At 33.4% G+C, this 21099-nt stretch overlaps 1 protein-coding gene across 2 annotated transcripts in view; it reads left to right on the top strand.

Annotated features, from left to right (window-relative positions):
- The window catches only part of LOC142980546 (uncharacterized), a 129675-nt gene that overhangs the window by 52827 nt on the left and 55749 nt on the right, over positions 1-21099 (top strand). Inside the window, exon 1 of one of the 2 annotated variants that reach the window (XM_076125988.1) lies at positions 10327-10372. The exons of the other annotated variant lie outside the window; for it this stretch is intronic. The gene's annotated coding sequence lies outside the window, so the exon portion shown is untranslated. Of the gene's footprint in view, positions 1-10326; positions 10373-21099 lie in introns of those variants that run through there. 2 annotated transcript variants of the gene reach the window in all.

Genomic DNA, 21099 nt, shown 5'->3' with positions numbered 1-21099 from the left:
ATAGGGTTTTAAATTATAGGCTGATTTCTGAAGTATTCATTATCAGACATTCATAGTTCATAAAGTTAAGAGTTCTTCCCAAATCCCGGAGTTGGAAATTCAGAATCCCGGAACTGTGGTCAAAAGCGCAGCAGTAACTAAAATCCTAAATTTTTCCCGAGAATCCCGGGTTTTCATGAATAACCACTAAATCTGTTTTTTACATTTGAAAAATTATATTATAGGGAAAAAGGCTTTCATTATCACTTATTCTAGTCAATTGTCACCAAGAAAAAACTACAGAACGCTGCTAAAACGCGTCAAATAACAACACTTATTAAATCATAATCCATAACTTAGAACAATACAACGCATACGCGCGTGAGTCGATCACAATTCACGAGTTCATTGACCCCAACTAATATGGCTAACGAGTCATGAATGGGTACTATGTATTTTGATGCGTTTTTTTGTATGTATGTATGTATGTTGTTTGTACAGTGGCGTGTGACTAAAGTGAGTTTTATGAGTTTTTGAGTGTATTGTGGTTGCTAGAAGTTACGAAGGTTATATTTTTTAACCCATTACTGTAATACCGCTGGGTAAGAGTCTATACCCGAATTGAGTGAAGAATAGGCCTTATATTCCACTCCGCTAGCCGAGTGTGAGCTAAACTGTATATTTACGAGATACTTATAAAGATATTTTAGTAGTTTTTTTTACAAAATGTCTCCTATCTTTTGTTTGAAAGATGTTTGTGATTACGCATGTTATAATAAAAGGTAGGAAAGAGGTATATAAAATGCTCCCTGTCCGCTTATATTTCTGGTTTCAACTAAATTATATGTATAGCAGGATTAAAACTAACTTACTGACTGATATAATAAGCATTCCGATAAAAACACAAAAAATCAAAATAAATTTTACCCGGGTATAGAACCAAAAGTGGTGATGACACTTTTGATTCAAAGAGACTGTCATCATTCAGATCATTATTTATTCACACAATAATAGTGATTCACTACAAAAATCCATTTGAAGTAATCTTTTTTCAATTGGCTTTTGTATAAAGCCTTCATTAATTCAGAATACGCTTCCATTGTGTGAGATGTTAATATTTGTGTGGATGCAGCCCGAATGCCCAGACTATGAATAATGGCGTGAGTAATATTTGTATGAGTATTGTATTGATTTTGTGCCGTATGTGTAGTGTGTCAATGTATTTATTCTATTTTTAGCTTACCGATTTTTATCGAATGTTATTATACAGAGTGTTGTATTTTTGTTTGGATAGTAAATAAGTGCGTAGTCACGTCAAAAAGTATTTAATATGAATAACTAGACAAAGTATGTAGTGGAATATAACTGTGTTGATATTTTTTGAGTAATAAGTAGGTTTGAAATATAGGCGTGTGAGGTTGAGGAAGACGACGTCAAGGATAGAACCAAGTGAAGGGAGAGTTTAAGAAAGGTTGATGTCATTACCATATGTGAGAAATAGCTAGGGAGAAATAGAAGTACGTATGACATGGTCTTTATATTAATTTAACTTTCCTGATATTGTACTTTAACTACAAAACTATAGCTGTAGTTTTAAGGACATACAAAAAGGGGCAAGGATTACTTTTCCGAAAATTCAGTAATAATAGAATGTACCTAATTCTATCAAATAAATAGCAACAAAAACAGTAGTCGAAAAAAAACTTCCTTTTACAAATGCTCAATAAACAACTACTAATAACTTCTGTGGTGAGCTTTAACTGCAATAGTTCAAATGATTTGAACTCATATTGATCGGAGGTCAACGCCTTTACTTTTTATTATTCCAAAGCGTATTCATATTTTATAATAAGCAATTAAAAAACTATGGAACTGACCACCTGGTCATTAAAACCTACCGGCAACCATTATTTAATTCTATTTAAAAAAAAGTATAACGTAAAAGACTATTCAGTATTTTTAAAAACATAGACTTAAATTAAATAACTTACTGAAAAAATATTCTGTTTAAAATTAGTTTTCCTCACCTTGTTAATTGAAACCAGTTGTTCAGGTGTTGTATTTTTAGGATTCACTGAAACAGTACCATAATGAACAAGTAACTATATTTTTTACAGTCCCACTTTTATATAGCGCAATAGAACCTGATTTTTGAATGACTGAAATTTTCTCAAAAAACGTTTTGTCACATGAATTTTAACATAAACGTGGCTGAATACACCTCTGCCTGCACCTTCGAGTATAACAGGTGTGAAATTATGTTAATAGATAATGTATGTCATCCGAAATCCTATTCAAAATATCTAATTCCTAGCCCTCCCAGTCTCTTTTTGATATTACAAACTTTAAAAAATATTCCTTGAAAATAATAGAAAAAAGCCGCAACGTTTTAGAATCGTGACCACAGTAGCGTCATAAACCGCATTTAGCTAAAACAATTTAATACCGGAAAGATCTTACTTATCAACTTATACGTAGGGCTGTCAACCACTTGATCTGTCTATTCATGTGGCTTGTGTCAAAGTGGCTTATGGTAGTGTGCTTAGGAAGTGGTTGTCCTAGCAGATTCATTTTTTAACAACATATATTTTTTACAATATAAGTAAGTACATATATGTCCAACAAAATAATTTTAATAAACTATTAATCTAAAAAAATCTATAGCATTAAAAAACCACCCCCAAAAAGAGGAACCTTATCAAAAAACATAAAATTACTCTGATACAAGTTTACAACGAAATTAGTTCAAGTTAAAAAATACTGCACTTTTTCTGCATAACTGCACTGCATAAGTATGTAATATATTGTAAATATAGTGTGTCAGCCCTAGACTGCAGGTATGATAAGCTGTCTACACGTAGTAATAGTTTTTTTGTTGAGACCCGATCAGCATGGAGCAGATCGAGCCACAATACGATAATGTACCAGTCTCGATGTAACGGGACGGGAGACTATTCTGTATACTCTTGTTTACATAGATTATATTATTATTTACTTTATCCATACACATTAGGTCGGGGAAAAAGTGTTTTCACATTAGGTAGTATGTATGAACTTGTAATAAAATCTCTTTGCCTTCAAAAATCACAAATGAGTACACGGTTCCTAAGGTTTCTTTCAGTGAGCTCGTGAGGTACCCAAATATCGAGCTTTTTTGTGTAGAGAAAAGATTTTATTACAAGTTCATACACACTATAATGCGAAAAGACTTTTTCTCCGACTTAATATTAATATGAAAATTTATTTATCGGCCTGTCCGTAAGTCTGTGCGTCTGTTCATCTGTCTGTATGTCTATTTGACCGTCTATCTACGTTACGCTTCTACGCCTTCAATGAGATATTTTTAAATAATCAATTTAGCATGGAGACAGTAGAGTCAGTCATAGGCTAGGTATTTTTTTCCCCTAATTACGTGCGGGTCGGGTAGTTAAGTTATAATTCCTTCTTACTCTTAACTTTACTCTTAAAACAAAATAAATCACACGTAAGTTTTGCTTTTTATGCTTTTGTAGCCGCGATATACTCGTAGGCGGCCATTGCACCTTCAACCCCTGAACGACTTCCAAGAAATACTTGTTGGAAAATCCCTGACACTTTTCCCGATTTGAATGTATGTTTATCTATATAAATACGAGTATGTCTTCATTTAGAAACATAAAACATGGTTATTTATGACCGATTACCCATTATACATTTCTCCTTAGTTAAGAATATTAAAATTTGTTATATAAGTACTTTAATAATAACTCGAAATAATAAGGACAAGATATTTTGATTTGAATGAGGCTAAGGGAGTCTGCTAGGATCGTACCAAGTGGCGCTCTCTGGTCTCAGCCTACCCCTATAAGAAGAAGGTGTATTTTTTGTGTGTTGTTAAAATAATTTTATATTATCACTTGCTCTAACGGTGAAGGAAAACATCGGAATGAAACTTTCCACGCCTAAAAACTGTTGAACACATTTCTTGAGGGCATGTTGCAAAGTTCTAACCCGCACTTGGCCAGCTTGGTGGAGTCAAGGACAGAAATTATTTAAATTGTAATAACTGCACAATTAAACATCAAACACAATATAAAAACAGTCGTTTACCTTGGCAGCATCCCAAACAAACCTTACTTAACTAAACCGGTGTTAAAACCTAGTTAATTATAAGCTAAAAACAAACCTAGCTCTCAAACCAGACTAACAACAACAAAGTCTAGCCCAAACGTAAAAATAGCCTTAGTTTTTGCTTTACCAATTTCGTCCTACCAGTTTTCGATAAAAAGTTACAGAATAAGCCAACAACTAGTTCCCATAGGACGAGTGTCTAGTAGATAATGGTCGGCACTTGGAGATCTAAATAAAAAAATCTTAACGGGACTACAAGACATGGTATATGATGTATAACTTTATTATGTCGTGTTTTACTTGGGAACTTTGTACATTACTTTTGTTGATGAACGTAAATAATTACTCTTATATTGTCTCAGAAAACTTATCAAAACACAGGACTAATTTGGTAATAAACTGTATTAAATTAATACTACGACACAGGCAAAGCCTAGTGTGTTTATCATTGTATAAAAAAATTGGTAAACGTGGATATATAAATATAAATGTTTTAATCTTATTGTCTTTATTGGGTTGCCAATTATTGTTTTTCTTTCATTATGAATTGAAATGCACAAGTGGGAATCTCGTGTCCTGAATTAGGACAGTAACATATTGAAAAATTTTAAGTAATCATTGAGCTGATTTTATGATGGAACGATCTAGTGACATTTTAATAAGTGGACTACGGCTGATCAACATTATACTGGACTGATGAAATATCACCTAACGTCTCGCATGGACCTTTGTTTTGGCCCAGTAGGTGTCAAACTAAGAGGATGTAAGGCAATGTAAGGTAATATTCGATGGTACAGTATAAAAAATTCTTCACTTAAACGGCTCATCCAATATGTTCTTAAATAAATAAATTTAACGCATTAATGACCCACTGCTGGGCAAGGATCTCCTCCCGTTATGAGGGAGGTGTTAGGCCTTGAGTCCACCACGCTGGCCAAGTGCGGGTCGGGGACTTTGCATGCCCTCAATAAAAGTTTTAAACAAATACAATATGTTCTTAACTAATCAATTTACTACATCAAGCTATAGTCATCATTATCATTGTACAAAATGAGGAAGAAACAAAATGAAACGAAGGAAAGAAAACACATAAACAACGAAAAAATATTAGTTACGAAAAACAGCCTGAAGTAGCATTTATAAATAACCCTGAAATACAATTTCCCACAAATAAATCACAATCAGTTCGAGCTAAAAGAATTTATTAGTACAAGCTTACCTTACAATAAATCTTAAGTCCAAGGGCCGTAATCTAGAACAACCTATAGAAATATGAAATACTACTTGATACTAGTACATTACTCGGCTTTTCATTGGTTTATTATTTGTTTTATTATCTAACTATAAATCTTTTAGTAAGACGCCTTTTTCCCATAGGGGTAGGCAGAGACCAAAGACAGTAAGTAAAGTAAGAAGAAAAGTTGGTACAATCCTTACAAAATTTCCTTGCCTCGTTCGCATCAGTACGGGGCCAGTAGCATTAGTCTTTAGCTGCATTTAATCTTATGGTATAGAGGGGTTTTATAGACGTAGAAATAAAGGATACATGGTATATATCGCTCCTTGAATACAAAAGGGCCACAAATCGAAATCTATAAATTTTACACGAGAGCCAAAACAAATTTTTGAAACTGTTTTTTTATAACATTTCATATATTTATTTATTAAATATAAGATGTTAATATATCATTAGATGCGTATTTTTTAGCTCTATCTTTCTACAAAATAAATTTTGTAATAGCTGTTACCTATTAAGAGAAAAAAGCATATAAGTCCCTTTTGCATTCAAAATTTGAACCAATATTATGAGAAATATGTCAAAAATTAAACACAGTTTTACAAATAAAAATGGTTAATTGTACTTTTTTGGTAAAAAAAACCGTATCAAAAAGTTTAATAATAATTACTAAGTAAAACGATAACTGAATAGACCAGGAAAACATTGTATTAAACAATCTAAATGAAAAAATCTTAACTTTTTATTAAGTAAGTAAAATTATTGAGATTAACTTTGTGCGTAACTTTCATTATTTAGTAAAATTAAACATCAATCATCATCATCAATCAATGGGTAACGTGACGAGTAGACTGAGTGCAGCAGGAGTATTTGCTTTAAGCTTTTGACAGCATTACTCATTCCGCCATAGAATCATCACTCCATCCAAGTCCTACTTAAAGATACTATGTAGAATCGAACCTTCATACATCAAACTCATCAAAGCAATAGACAACAATATCATTCCAAGCGTGAAACAGGGAGACCCGCTATCTCCCAAATTATTTACCAGCACCCTCAGAGAAATTTTCAGGAGCTTGGCGGTGTTATGGCAATCAAAAGCATAGTTGTAAGTGGAAAACAGTTAACAAACCATTGTTTTGTAGATGACATAGTCCTCTTCTCTTTTTCGGCATCGGAACTCGAATCAATGCTCAAAGATCTGAGCACGGCAAACCTTCAGATTGGACTGAGTAAGAACCGTACAAAAACCCAGGTTATGACCAACAACACAAAACGTAGGGTCGAGGTAGACGGGCACGTCATAGACTATGTCGACGAGTACACTTGCTAGGGCCAGATAACCTCTTTTAACATCTGACGGGACAAAGAGTTGGACAAACGTGTCACAAGTGCCTGAAAGAGATCCTGGTCCAGGAAAGAGCTAATGAAGGGTAACCTTCCACTGTCACTGAAGTGAAAGCTCGTCGACATGTTTATACCTACTACCCGTCCTTACCTACGCTGCCCAAACATGATCCCTTACGGAAAACCAGAAAGAGCCAGAGAGCGATGGAGCATAGTATATTATGCATCAAAAGAACAGATCACGTCCGAAATTCTATACTGCGCTCCCAAACTCGCATAGCCGATGTAAGGGAGAAGACAGCCTGGCTGAAATGGAACTGAGCCGGCCACATCCATACTAATATTATATCCATACTAATATTATAAAGCTGAAGAGTTTGTTTGTTTGAACGCGCTAATCTCAGAAACTACTGGTCCGATTTTAAAAATTCTTTCAGTGTTAGATAGCCCATTTATCGAGGAAGGCTATAGGCTATATATCATCACGCTACGACCAATAGGAGCAGAGTACCAGTAAAAAATGTTACAAGAACGGGGAAAATATGACTCTTACGTGACGTAAGCGAAGTTGCGCGGGTCAGCTAGTTATCCATATGCATTCGGAAAGGTGGACCCGCATATCTACCAACTGGATGCCAGAAGATGGTCATAGCAGACGCGGTAGACTTAAATGGAGATGGCGGGATGACCTAGACGCATTTGAAAAGGACTGGTCGGATCTTGCCCCTGAAAGAGGAATTTGAAAGGAAAGGGTGCCTCTTTACTTTGCCTGCATCAAAATGTATTATTTTATTTTTAAAATTGTAACGAAAACTAAAATTATTATCATACCAAACGGTCATATTTCTGGCTTTCCCATTCTAGCACGCTAAAAATGATTATTTATTCCACAATAATTTAATGCAAAAGGGACGTATTTCAAAATATGCTACTGTTATATTACAAAATATAATAACAAATACTAGTGTTTGAATGCAAAACGGTCGTTTTCAGAAATATGGCACTTTTGTATTACAAAATATGGTAACAAATACTATAGTTAGAATGCAAAAAGGACGTTTTCCAAAATATGGCAGTTTTGTATTGTAAAATATAATCACATTAAATTGAAATTTTGCACCCAACACAGACATATTATGGATTGTGGCACTTTTTCATGCAACTGACGAGCATTTGCGTTGAATCTCCGGGCGCAACTCGCAAAGTGGCTGTTTTGCACTGACATTACCTGTCAAAGTGAGCTAATGCAAAAAGGGCAGTAAGTCAGTGCAGCCATAATATAAGCAAAAATGATGGGGGTTTTTTTTTACTATAAAATATAGTCGGTTCAGGTGTCATTTTTGCAATAAAACGATTTTCATTTTTTTTTGAGTTGTGGCCCTTTTGCATTGAAGGAGCGATATATACATTATATATATTACCCGAAACAATTGATTTTAAGGTAAAATGAATTCAAAATGACTGCGCGTAATAAGTAACAATCAAAATCATTAAGCAATGTTATAATGAAAACAGAAATGTCATAAAAAATCTTAAAATTAGGGTCTAATAATTCCATCGTCATTAAACTTTATCTGAGAAAAGGTTTTGAACACTTTTGATAGATAATGTATGAAGAATCTATAGAAAACTGAGTAAGAATTGAACAAACATAATGTAAGCTAAAATATAAATATTAGACTTTAGTAATATTTTCTTACAAACATACACACGGCCTACAATTTTATAACAGTATAAATATAGAAAATTGATTGAATTAAGATATAAATCAGCCTGTATATGCACTTACGTCCTTAATCGTCTGATGTAATGTATTTAGTTCGTATGTTTCTGTTAATGTTGCCTATATATAGCATGTTGTTTATTCCTTAAACAGTAAAACTTTCGTTTTGTTAATTTTAACGCCGAATACGGAGTGTTAGGTTTTTTTTGGATGGCCAATTATGCGTCTGCGATAGAAATATTCTAGGATTTGATTTCTATGTCATATTGGCTAAGATGTTATGGTAATTTAAAGTTGCTTAACAAAACTGTTGGTCGATTGGTTTTGAACAGATAATGATAAACTCTTTGTTTTCATGGTTTAAGTGATGATAATACGATAAAGTTTCTAGTATATGTTATTATGAATTATTTATGCGTCGTGCAAATCCGTTCAATTGTTTCTGCGTAATTGAGATACAAATATACAGACACTCAAATTCATATAGTATCAAATCATAGAGTATCATAGATATGACGACTTGGAAGCCCTACTACCTCTACGAATACTATAAATGTTAAGTAGGGAACTTCTGCATAATAGGAATAAAGACGTTTTTCTACCTAGCAACATCTTTGTAAATTAAAATATCAGCCCGATTCATCTGATAGGTATAAATAGAAAAAACCGTTTAGTGTAAAAATATTTTTTGCCATGTTCGGAACGTGCCCCGCATTTTGTCACGAGTCGTTATTAAAATAAAACGATAAAAAACGCTTTTCACGCTTATCAGCTATTTAAAAATAGCAGGTAGCTTTACTTACTCATCTGTGCTATTTTTTGTGTGACATAGTTTTGGAGTAAAAAGTGTTTTAAAATGTTTTATCAATTTTTTGACAAGACGTGACTTTCGTTGATAATGTTATTGAAATGTTTTTGCTTGAGGTTCTTGATTAAAACGTAACTTTAGCTACTAAATTAAAAAGTCGTAACTATTATAATGTGAGTTCTTTAGACCAGTTCTTGAAGGTATGCAAAGTCCCCATCCCGCAATTAGCTAGCGTGATGGACTCAAGGCCTTACCCCTTTCTCATTACGGGAGGAGACCCTTGCCCAGCAGTCGGCCATTAATGGGTTAAATTATTTATTTTATATAATATTGTAAGTGCAAGGTAAAAGATTAGGTGCGTAGTAATTTTAATAGTAAATTTTAGGATAGAACTATTGCAATTGCAATCGCTTAAGCAATTTTTATGTTAATAAATGGCACACATATTTATGTAAAGTTACAAAGTGCTATTTTGTAAAAATCCTATAAATATGAGCAAATAAAATCCTATTACAAAAATAGGTATTAAATCATATGTTTACCGAGCAACATTAAAAAGTCGCCGGAAAATTTTTCAACACTAAAAAATATCTACCAGAAGCTTATCAAAATATTGAATATTCTACAACTTGTTTACGTTAAAATAGCATGTAACTATGTAATTAACTTATCTTCAGTACAAATTATTTTGAACGTATAATTTTATAGGCACTTGACCTGCGCCCGTGTCGGCTACAGTTAACAAACTGTGTTGCTGACCCCAGAAAGTGATGGAGTTATAGTCTTGTAATATTTTGATAGATTTGTATGCTTGTAAAATCTCCATGACACTATAATCTTAGTGATTACTAAATGTAATGTGCGTACTCATAACCGGCGTTACTGTACGACGAGATGCATAGATGCGAATGAAGCAAAAGTAGTTTGTAAGGATTGTACCAAGTGGTGTTTGTGTTGGTGTTTCATGGTAGAGCTACTGGTCTCTTTCTATGTCTATGGGAAGAAGACGTGATTTTATGTTTGCACATAATGTATGTAGGTATAATATATATTATCATATTAGGTAGGTACATATGCAGTGCTAATATGTCATCTCAAATTCATTTTCTTTTTCTTTTTCAGGTAAGGACAGATAACAACAACAGCCAATTAATCGAAAAAGGATCGAGTGAGTAATAAAATCGATGCATCATTTTAATTCCTCTTCGAACAGGTTTAAAACAATATTTTATATACTATCTAACAAAAACAAGCAAATATGTATAAACAATAAAACGAAGGTGACTTGTATAATAGTTTTGTCATTGTGAGGTGACATCGATTATCCTTTGCTATCGGTTGCCTAGCAACGGTGACGTGTCGCTATGTGTGTTGTAAGCACGTGATTATACGCGAGGACATCGTTGAAGTAAATCAGTAAGACCACTTCGTGTATTTTTTTTGTGGGAAGAAAGAAAATGTTTCTTTTTTGCCTGAGGTGTAAAAATTCTTTAATTTGTTACACAGAGAAAGAAATTAACCACTTCTAAATTATATTATATTCCTAAGAAAGTATTATAATATAAATTTGTGATAATAAACACGAATACCACTTCCTTGGTGGTTGATTTTCTTTCATAAGATCACAATAAAATAAGAATTGACTGCCCCCGTGGCGCAGTGGTTTAAGTCACCACGCCGGCGCCGCTACCATTGCGTCGGGAGGTCGTGGGATCGATTCCCAAACGGAACAATTATTTATGTGATCCTCAAATAGTTGTTTCGGGTCTGGTTGTACTTTGTGTCTGTTATTTGTTTGTTTGGAAAAGCCACCGCGAGACAAGAGCAATTTCTTAGTGCGAAAAAAAAAAGAACTTCATTAGAGGGAAGCTGTAGACTGTTTAAATCCCTAGCTCATCATATAGACAGAGGAGTCTATATTTAGCTACTCCAGTTCTGCAGTATCCTGTGGGACAGCAAGAACGATTGCTATTCACATTGACGACAAAATATGGTTCCCTTCAAGAACTTTCTGGAGATATTTCAAGTTAATGAAAAACTTCAAATAAATTGGAAAATACACCATAATTTCTGCCGCCTTCTGAATTATAAACCCCAAAAATATTCATTAATATTAATAAATCCAAACCTCCCCTATATTATTTTACTATAATAAATCATAGCAAACCAACGTAATTTCGAGTACAGTACCGACTTAAATTACTATGATTTGCATATTTATTGTCCGGCTACCGTCAGCGTGTGAATTAGTTTTGGTTAAAAAACTATTTGGTTTGTCGCAAATAGAATTGATGATTTTGTTCAATAGGTTTTTGTACTCAATGCTTGTCAAAGAGACTGCTCATGCTTAGAATGCTAATTTTCTAGATAATAGAGTACGTTTGCTTGTATGGGTAGTTTGTTTTTGGGTAAGCATAATAGTTTGTGAGGCTAAGCAGGGATAGCATTGGTAGAATTTGGTTATTGAAAAAATATTGAAAAAATTATGAGTTAAATGTATGTTTCGACTTATATTTTGTTGATAAAGTTTCGTTTGTCGCTCTTATAGCAAAAAAATGATTTAAGTAGTCCTAATTCCACGGAATCCCACGGAATTCGAATCAACGGGAAAATTGTACAATAATACTCGGACGTAGTCTGCTACTTTTAGTATAAACATAGTTTTCAAAGTCCCTCTTCAATTAAAATAGGGCAAATTTAATAAATATGTAGAACGGTATTACTTTAAACGTTGACATAAAATCACTGTCACATACTACTACATAGTCACAGTACATACTATTGGCACAAAGTGTTGTATCGCCTTAAAATCAATACACGTGGTGCACTGGTATCGTGACGCGACCACGTGACCACTCTCATTGCACCACGCTAACGGTAACATTAAATATTAAATGTACTTACTTATTTACTATATAGCAGTGATAAACTAGTAGTACTAGCATTAATTTACCTAATTAGTGAAATATTAGGCAAATCTTATAGATTACAAAAAAAATATTGCCGATTGATTTGTTTGGGGTGATTTCGAAGGGAAGAGGCCTTTTCTCAGCGGTGATACACTGAAACAGGAAAAGGAAAACGATATATGTTTGTTTAGATAAGCGTCACACATAATTATGAGTGAAGCGAAACAATGAAAGGAAACCTTGCATCTAGGAGAGTTCTTTAAAAAAGTTCGGAAAATATGACAAGTCCTCAACTTGCATTTTGCCAGCACCAGTAGTAGTTTATCAATACGAGAAGAGACGCCAAAAATATTGTTATATTTTCTTTACTTTTCATTAAGTATTAATTAAGTAAAATGCGTAGCGTAGACTTTAAAACTTTAGTAGAAGAAAGTCTTAAATCTCGAGCATACTAAAGTATTTACGTCATTTTTATTTAGCGATGTATTGGTAAGTATATAGATTATCTACAGTTGTAAACGAATAGCTAGAACTATAAACATATTTGCGTATTGTTAGCCCGTGATATCATGCGGGTAATATGAGTTAATAAATAATTCAACGCTATGCTATTCGCTAACGGATATTTTATGTTTCAATATTTAAAATTGTTTTTATGCTAGGTTTATGCTAGAGCAGTAGGTTATACACTGCTGATCACGAAGTCCCTAGTTTCTATTTTAATTCTTATTTTTTAGGTTTAATTATAGGTTTAAATTTGAACATGTTAGTGTATAGTTGCAACATAAATAATAAAAACTACAAAAAAATCAAAAAATTTGATTGACCTATTTTTGACCCCAATTTGGGTCAATTTATAAAGAATTTGGCCCCTTCGGAGAGGGGAAAAGCTAGAATACTAGAAGTCCCTAGTTAAATTCCCGGGTCAGGCTAAGCGAGACCTCGTGATCAGCAGTCCTATAGCTTGCACCATAGCTCATACTCAAGAGACAGTCTGTAGTAGTTATCAATATTAGGCCAAAAAAACATTTGAAGTATTTCAAATATGGTAGTATTTGAATTTTCAATGATTTAATTGTAGTTCGTTAGTTCAATAACAATATTTGCCGTGAAATCGATTTGGAAGCCCTTGATATTAAATTAAATTTTATGAGCCTTACATAATATTTTACATAACTAGTCAAATAAATGTGTGAAAACATAAATCAAAAGGAAAACTATCTCATGTAATCAAAATGATTACCAAAAGTAATGTGGGTACGCTTAGTAAAAATCAAAACCAAATCATTTATTCATTAAACCAAGTACAAACACTTATGATGATCAAATATAGTGAATTTACCGCCAGTTCGAAAGTTAGGGCCTATGAAAAGAGCTGTCAAGAAACTCCAGGGTACTTACTCTTTTTAATCGCCCTCTTTTTAAAATTTTTCTACTGCAACCAATATTATGTAAAAGTATCTGTTATAAGAAACATACAATTCTTCTCATGAACACCACGCATTGGTCGTAAAACCTACGACCACTATTGTATTTCACTATCATTACGACAAATCATACACACACACATTAACGGACAATTTGAGCACACACAAGTCTAATTAAACCATACAAACATCGGCCTTGAGTGGACAAACACAGACGATGGGAACGGACTCCATTTGTCATGTACAATGCATGGTACTAAATATTCTATAGAAAACCTTCACGCGAGTTAAAAAACGTTCCATGGAGATGTGATTTATTATGGAGTTGATTTCATTAATCTTTTAGTTATCCTGACTTACCCTTGGTTTCTGAGTACATATAGCGATAGTTTATTTAATAGCGGTTTTTTTATATGAGTTTAAACACTATTGAATAGATAAACTACCGATAAATGTACTTTAGAAACCGGCGGTATAATATGATTCGAAACTAAGTACGATACAGTCTTTGTTGGTTATGGAACTATCCTTTTTGTTGCGTGTAGTACAAATAATATTATTTTATGTTCATTAATTGCTGAATAGATTTTGTGGTTTAGGATACTTTTGATTGTGTACGGTTCTTGTTTAACAATAATAAATCATATTAAATTAATCATAAGCATGTGCACTGCTACAATTCTTTCTACAATTATCGTCAAAATTTTCATTTTAATATTAGTATTTACTAACATACTTGGAAGAAAGGCTAGGCTGATTAGTATTTACATTTTTGAAGACCAATAATATAATTGGTTTTTTCTGCGTTTAAAAGACAATGTTAAAGAATACGCTGACATGTTAAAAGCATAGGTACACAATTTCGTACACTATAGCTTAAATCAAATTTAATACATTTAAATATTGATCCGATAATTAATTTATACAGGTACCATATAGACTAAAGTCAATGTTCAACTAATATTTATAGCTACAATTGAAAATAACTTATGAACTACATACAGGCTATTACAGACATACTGACATTTATTTTTGGTCTACAAGCTTACAGGTGGCCTAGAGTTACTAATATTGACCAATCAATAATAAACTATAGATAGCTTTTATTATTAGTAGGAAAATGATTACAAAGTAAGCTCTCTTGGATACCTAATGATCAGACGCGCGATATTAAACCAATATCGAATATCAACAAATTTTGTTCGAAAGCCTGATCAGCGACCCTAGCGGGTGCTGGTGGTACTATTTTTTAAGTACATTTTAAATGTCAACTTTTTATAGTACTGGCTGTCGAAATTTTTTCTACAATATTTTGTTAGTCCTATTAATATTTGAAACGTGAAAGTTTGTGAGGATGTATGTATGTAGGTATGACTCTTATATTTCTTGCAACATTTTTTATGAAATTTGGTAAACATTTACCCTCTTATTCATAAACACACTATAAATTTATTTTAGCTAAAAAAACTACTATAATATGTTTTCTCTTTTTCATTTCGCTAAGAAGTGAAAAATAAAACTCTTTATAAGCCTTTCATAACTTCATATATTCTTATGAATACGAGGGTTCGTTTATATGTAGGATTTATGCAGAAGATACTATTTTCAACGGAAAATGTTTTTACGCTGACGAAATTGCGGACAGAAGCTAGTAGAATAAGATAGACTTTCAAAAGGGTTTTATAATAAGTAAAATTCAACCCAAAATTCGGTTCCCATGGACTAAAAGTTACTATAAAAGGTATAAACAAACAGATATAATAAGTCACACGTTTTCTATTTTGATGTTGGTACAATTAATTAGGTGGTGTTGTGTTGCCAGACAACTGAATGGTACGCGGAGGACGGCAACACTTAAGGGGAATGTGTACTTTGTTTTATTCTCAAAACTATTTACACGGGTTGAAGCTATTTTAGTGTTTTCCAAAATAATATTTTTATTTATTTAAAATACTGACTATTTAATTAATTTTAATACCGCAAAAATTACAAAATGTGCTCCTGATCGTCCTGCAAAAATAATTTTCTGAACTTTGAATTTGAAGGACGGATTTGACAAGCAGATACATCGATATTGTAAGGATCTGCATACTGACAAAATTATTTTAGACTTATACGTCATTTGGTACACCAAAAGGCTTACATATCCTTTTTAGATACTTTATGTTCTTTTGCTTAAAGAGTATTTTTAAAATAATATTCTATTTTTCAAAGGCAACATTGTTACTTTAAAAATGTGCTCCACTCAACTCTACAATAAAAGCCTGTTTAAAATCACCCCGTATGTATGCCCGTTGTTTCTCACAATATATTTTGTTACCCAACTATGGAAAGGAAGATTTGAGCCCAGAGGTTACCTGCTGAGGTCACGCTGAATGGTATTTTAATAAGCCAATGGTCAGCCGTCCTGATTTTGTATGTGATAGTTCATTTTTAACACAATATACAAAATATTACCAAATCTTGGAGGTTTGTAACGGTATATTATTTTTATTAGGTCAAAAAACATAAGTTAAAACAAAGTTGTTAAAAAAAAAATTCTGGTCCACATTCAAATGCTGTCAGCTTTTTTGAAAAATTACTTTCGACAGAGTTATCCAAGTCACTTTAACATTATTTCAAAGGATTTCTGCAAGTCGTTGCCATCATGTCCTCCACACGCATCGGCAAGTTGGCGACTTTGTATATATATTATATACAAAGATACCGTAAACAAATAATCTATCAAGAAATTCTAATTATGCTTTGGTAGTACGTATGTGATGATAGAAATAACGGCCCTAAGATGCCTATTTAATTTACAGAGTTCTAAACTTTAAAGGAGGACTCTCTTTCTAGAAGATCCTAGCTCATTACTGAGTCAATAAAATCTAAAATATTAATTAAACATACAAATGAACAATTCCATTGTTAAGTCAGTGCAACTAATTATAAAGATACCATCTACATATGAGTTCGCACCTCCGAGATATGACGTGAGAACGTGAATGTTTACAAAACGATTTAGCGTATTCTTTAACATTTGTTAGTTTGTGCATCATTTGTTATAGAAAGTTGTGTGGAGTAACGGTGTACCCATCAGTTTTATGGGAAAAAAATCTTGGCAATTCTGACTTGAAATACAAGATGTTGGCTTCCAAAACTACAATTCAAGAACTGTAATCACCTTAACCCCCGGATTATGAGGTACATTTAACGGTAGTTAATCTATTCAATAGCGTTAAAACTCATACAAAAAAAGCTATTGAATAGATAAACTACCGCTAAATGTACACAGAAACCGGGGGTTATAGAAGGGCGTAAGTGTATTTCATCTAGTCATTGCGTTGACTATATGTCGACACTATAATCCCAGTGGAACAATAGTATCGCTTGGACTATTAAAACAGCTACTGTTTATGCTGGACCTAAGCAATTGACCCAGCCCATATTGTTATTAATTAATACCATAAGTATTTATTTTAATATTTGCGTGTATTTTTGCAGCTAAAAATATTTGCACGGTGATAGGTAAGGACATTGGCTAGACGATTATTTTCAATTTAGACACAATCTAGTCAAAGCTGAGGGCATTTGCCAATGTAATAATATATAGACAATATAGTAGAAGTTGAGGGCATTTGCCAATGTTTTCATAATCTTATTTCTGCGCCAAATTAAAAACAAATCATAAACCAATGCACCCAACAACCTTTTAAACCAATTAATTAATATCAAACACACAAATCATTGGCAACGAGATCACGATAGTCTCAACGGAGTGGTGTATTTCCTGACGAATGTTCTGAACGTAGTACACTTTACTCTATCACGATGTTGGTTACTTCATTACTGGTATCATAGCTTGGCGTGCAGACACGGCTTACAATTAACCTCGGCTGCGTTTACACCGATACGTAAGTTAATGTGAAAATAGTTGAAGATAATTCAGGTAAAACAGGATAAAGAATAATCGAACGACAACTTATTACTAGTGAATAGAGTTAATCGGTAGGTAGGTAGAGGTAATAGGAGGAAATAATAAACAAAATATGAAGTCAGAGGTTTCCGAAGACGATGTCCAGGACAGAGCGAAGTGGAGGAGAAAGATCAGGAAGGAACCCCACCACCATGTGGAATTCATAGCATGGAAGAGAGAGAGAGCCAGCAAGGGAAAGGTAAGGAAGGCCACTGAAAAAAGAGATATTTCATCAAATCTAGTATCTACCTGGCAAAATATAAATGAATTACATTAATACCTTAGGCTGTGGTTGACATTTTACATGTTATTTAAAAAGCTAACATTATTTTCAGACGCTTTTTAAACCATATCATTATAAAAATCTATAGGAATCATGAAAAGTAAACGCGTTTTATTTGTCTATGTATCAAACTCTTGTCTCCAAGCTACGACCTTACTCCTTTCATTGACCTCTACAAAAAACCTTACATAATTAACAACCACACTCTCAAAGAATACCAACTATATGTTGAATAATCGCAACCGAAACACACACATAACTTGCACATAATGTGTTTAAAAACATTCTCTAAGTCTGTCGGTGTCAGACGTACGCTCAAGTATGTTCTTCATTAACATGCGAAGTTATCTGAATTGAATACTTATTTAGATATTAGATGCTTCGCAATGTGAATTAAAAAGTAAGTATATTTTTTCTAGTGTAATGTGAAAACGCTAGATTATTTTATTTAGGTAAAATACTTGTTCCCCGTTGATCCTCTTACCGACTTATCACACAAAATTGCACGATTTTGCTACTGAATAAAATCACAGACAAAATTTTTAGTACACTACAAGAGATTTGAAAGAATTTCTGCTGGTTACTTAAAATGAACGAAAAAGGTTTTCCATTACGTTGATCTACAAAATTCCTTTTTGATAGGTAATAGGAACACCACTTATTAATAGTTTAGATGGTTATTGATTCAAACGCACCTTACCATTAGAGCTAGTTTTCTTGACGTTACGTCAAGATAAGCACATAAGACCTTGAAAGTCTTGAACGGGTCGTCTACTCTAAATTGCCAAATCTCACTAGCAAAATAATTTTTCACTTCGGTGTGAGCTACAACCTTTGATTTCACAGTATTGAATAGCATGCGCCCGCGCAACAATTACAGCTTTACCGTGTGATGTCCGCGCTTGCGTCACCAATATGCTTATTCGATGATGTGTGTAGAAAGTTATATTATTGTTTATACTCACGCTAGATATTTGCAACGTGTAAATTATTGCTAGAGAATATTATTATGATGTTTGCGAAATAGTAATATGAAGAACGATCACTTTATATAAATACATTCATATCTCTGTTAATGTTGGCAAGGGTCTTCCTCGGAATGAAAGCATAGTTAAGCCTTGAATCTCTTGAATAAATGTTTGAAAAACTTAGGCATTCTAGGTTTAGGACAGTGATTATTATTTCTAATATACAGAACTTTAAAAAAATCATCATTGCCTTGACTAAGTATTAATCTGGGTTGATATACTAGTATTTTTTTTCAAATCCTACTTTTTATATGGATTTTAATCTTGTTCGGCAAAATACGAATCGTATTTCATTCTTATAACATATTTAAAACGCAAAGGAAGCCATCGATAGTTTTAGTATATTTCCATGTTATTTCAAGATAGGAAAACATAATCTGTATAGCGAATCAAATAAATTGTATTGCAGCGTACGTACAAGAAAGTAAGGCTAACAAGTGATAGTATTTTATGTTATTTTATTACTGCAATACTGTGTGAAACGCCATTTTATTTGCATTCTACATATTGTAGTGCCTTTGATAGTGTGAAAGTTTCGTAGGAGAAATGTGTTTTGAAGATAAGGTACTAGTGTTATAGGTAGCTAGTATATAAGCTTATGAGGCTGCGAAAACAAGATTCAAAATTCTTGATTTAGGAAAATGGTTATTCATAACCAATATACCTGGTCAATGACAAAAAATCTAGGATATGTATAAAACTGTGATACGACTTCCTACTTCTGTCGACTATCGACTAGTATTGTATCAAAAACTAATCAGCGCTTTTCGTGTTTCGCAAGTTTTTATTCTTTATGTTATTTTCATTATCCAATGCTCTCTCTCTCTTCCTGGCTATTCGTCCCATATGGTTGTGGGGTCAGCCTTCCTTACACTCTTCCTCCACTTCGCCCTATCCAATGCTATCTGCTAAAATTAGGTTGCCAATCGAATCATTTGAGACTAAGTGCGAAATAAAGTGTGCTATTGTAAAATATAAAAAAAAAAACATTTTAAGTAACTTTTGGCTATGACATGGACATAATCTTCAAAAATCGTTCAAGATTACATAACATCATAGTTTCACTGCCATTTGAACTCGGGACTCCACAATCACTTTCTCGGAAGAATCAAATCAATGACGATGTATTGTATAAAGTTCACACACGGTTCAAACTATTTCAAGCAGATGAACGGAGGCGTTTAGTGTGCGAGTGTCGTACTATGACGTCACGCGTGGGAGCCTGCCGCTGAGCAATGCGAAAGTGATCATCTTATTGTATGGATGTAGGAAGATATTGTGCTGTTGATATGAATATTGGTTGATGGAATCAGGGTCTAAATTTTGATAAAATTAAGGAACTCACTAATGCTGTGGAAACTCTTAGCTCAGATCGTATTTATTGTTTACTTTGGTGATGTTAAAGGTACATAATAATACCCCCGGTTTCTGAGGTACAATTAGCGGTAGTTTATCGATTCAATAGCGTTTAAACTCATATAAAAAACGCTTACAAATAGATAAACTACCGCTAAATGTACTCGGAAACCGGGCATAAGAAAATGAATAGATCTCACATCGACTCTCTTGTGCAGCAATTTCGTTTGTAAACACTGAGTATTCAACTGGGGGTTTTTAAGAGAGCAGAGATAGTCAATACATATAGAAAAACATACATATATCACAGTCGTGACGTTAACTGTGCTAAGTTACCGACTTAAATTCTATGCAGTTTTGAATTTATACTACTGGGAAGATATGCGCCGTACAAATTAAGTCTTTGGAACTACATAATACGACGAATATCTAAAGCTACAAACGTATGCATGTTTGCAACTTTTATAAGCAGTCAGTCTTGCGGTACCTACAATAACTGTCGAACAAAACAAAGTAGCAATTCCAAGTACTTCATTGGCCATTAATTCGGAATTTCCGTTCACAACTTCGCACAATCGAATAAAATGCTTGAAAAATGTTTCATACAATACCTACTACTTGTTCATTCCGAGAGTGATCATCGAAATCTCTCGGTGTCTGTTCCACGAAGGTCGCTTAGGGATGCCATTGATCTGTATGGAACGGTGTTGTTTAAATATTTATTATAATTACTGTGAAGTCACTGTGGGAAGAGTCGCTAACGTTTCAATGGAGTGAGATATGTGTGGATGGTGCCAAGACTTGTTCTCTAATAAGAAAGATAAAGATATGATTGTAAATCTTGGTTGGGTCTTTCTAAAGGATGAAGATAGGTTGAACATCAGAGAAGGTTTGGTAAAGATAAAGCTCAAGGGGAGCCATGTCTAAAAGTTGC

Source organism: Anticarsia gemmatalis, chromosome 18, assembly GCF_050436995.1.
Source record: "Anticarsia gemmatalis isolate Benzon Research Colony breed Stoneville strain chromosome 18, ilAntGemm2 primary, whole genome shotgun sequence".
NCBI classification, from domain to species: Eukaryota; Metazoa; Arthropoda; class Insecta; order Lepidoptera; family Erebidae; genus Anticarsia; species Anticarsia gemmatalis.
The sequence above is the reverse complement of the archived record's forward strand: the minus strand, read 5'-3'. Positions and strand labels throughout refer to the sequence as shown.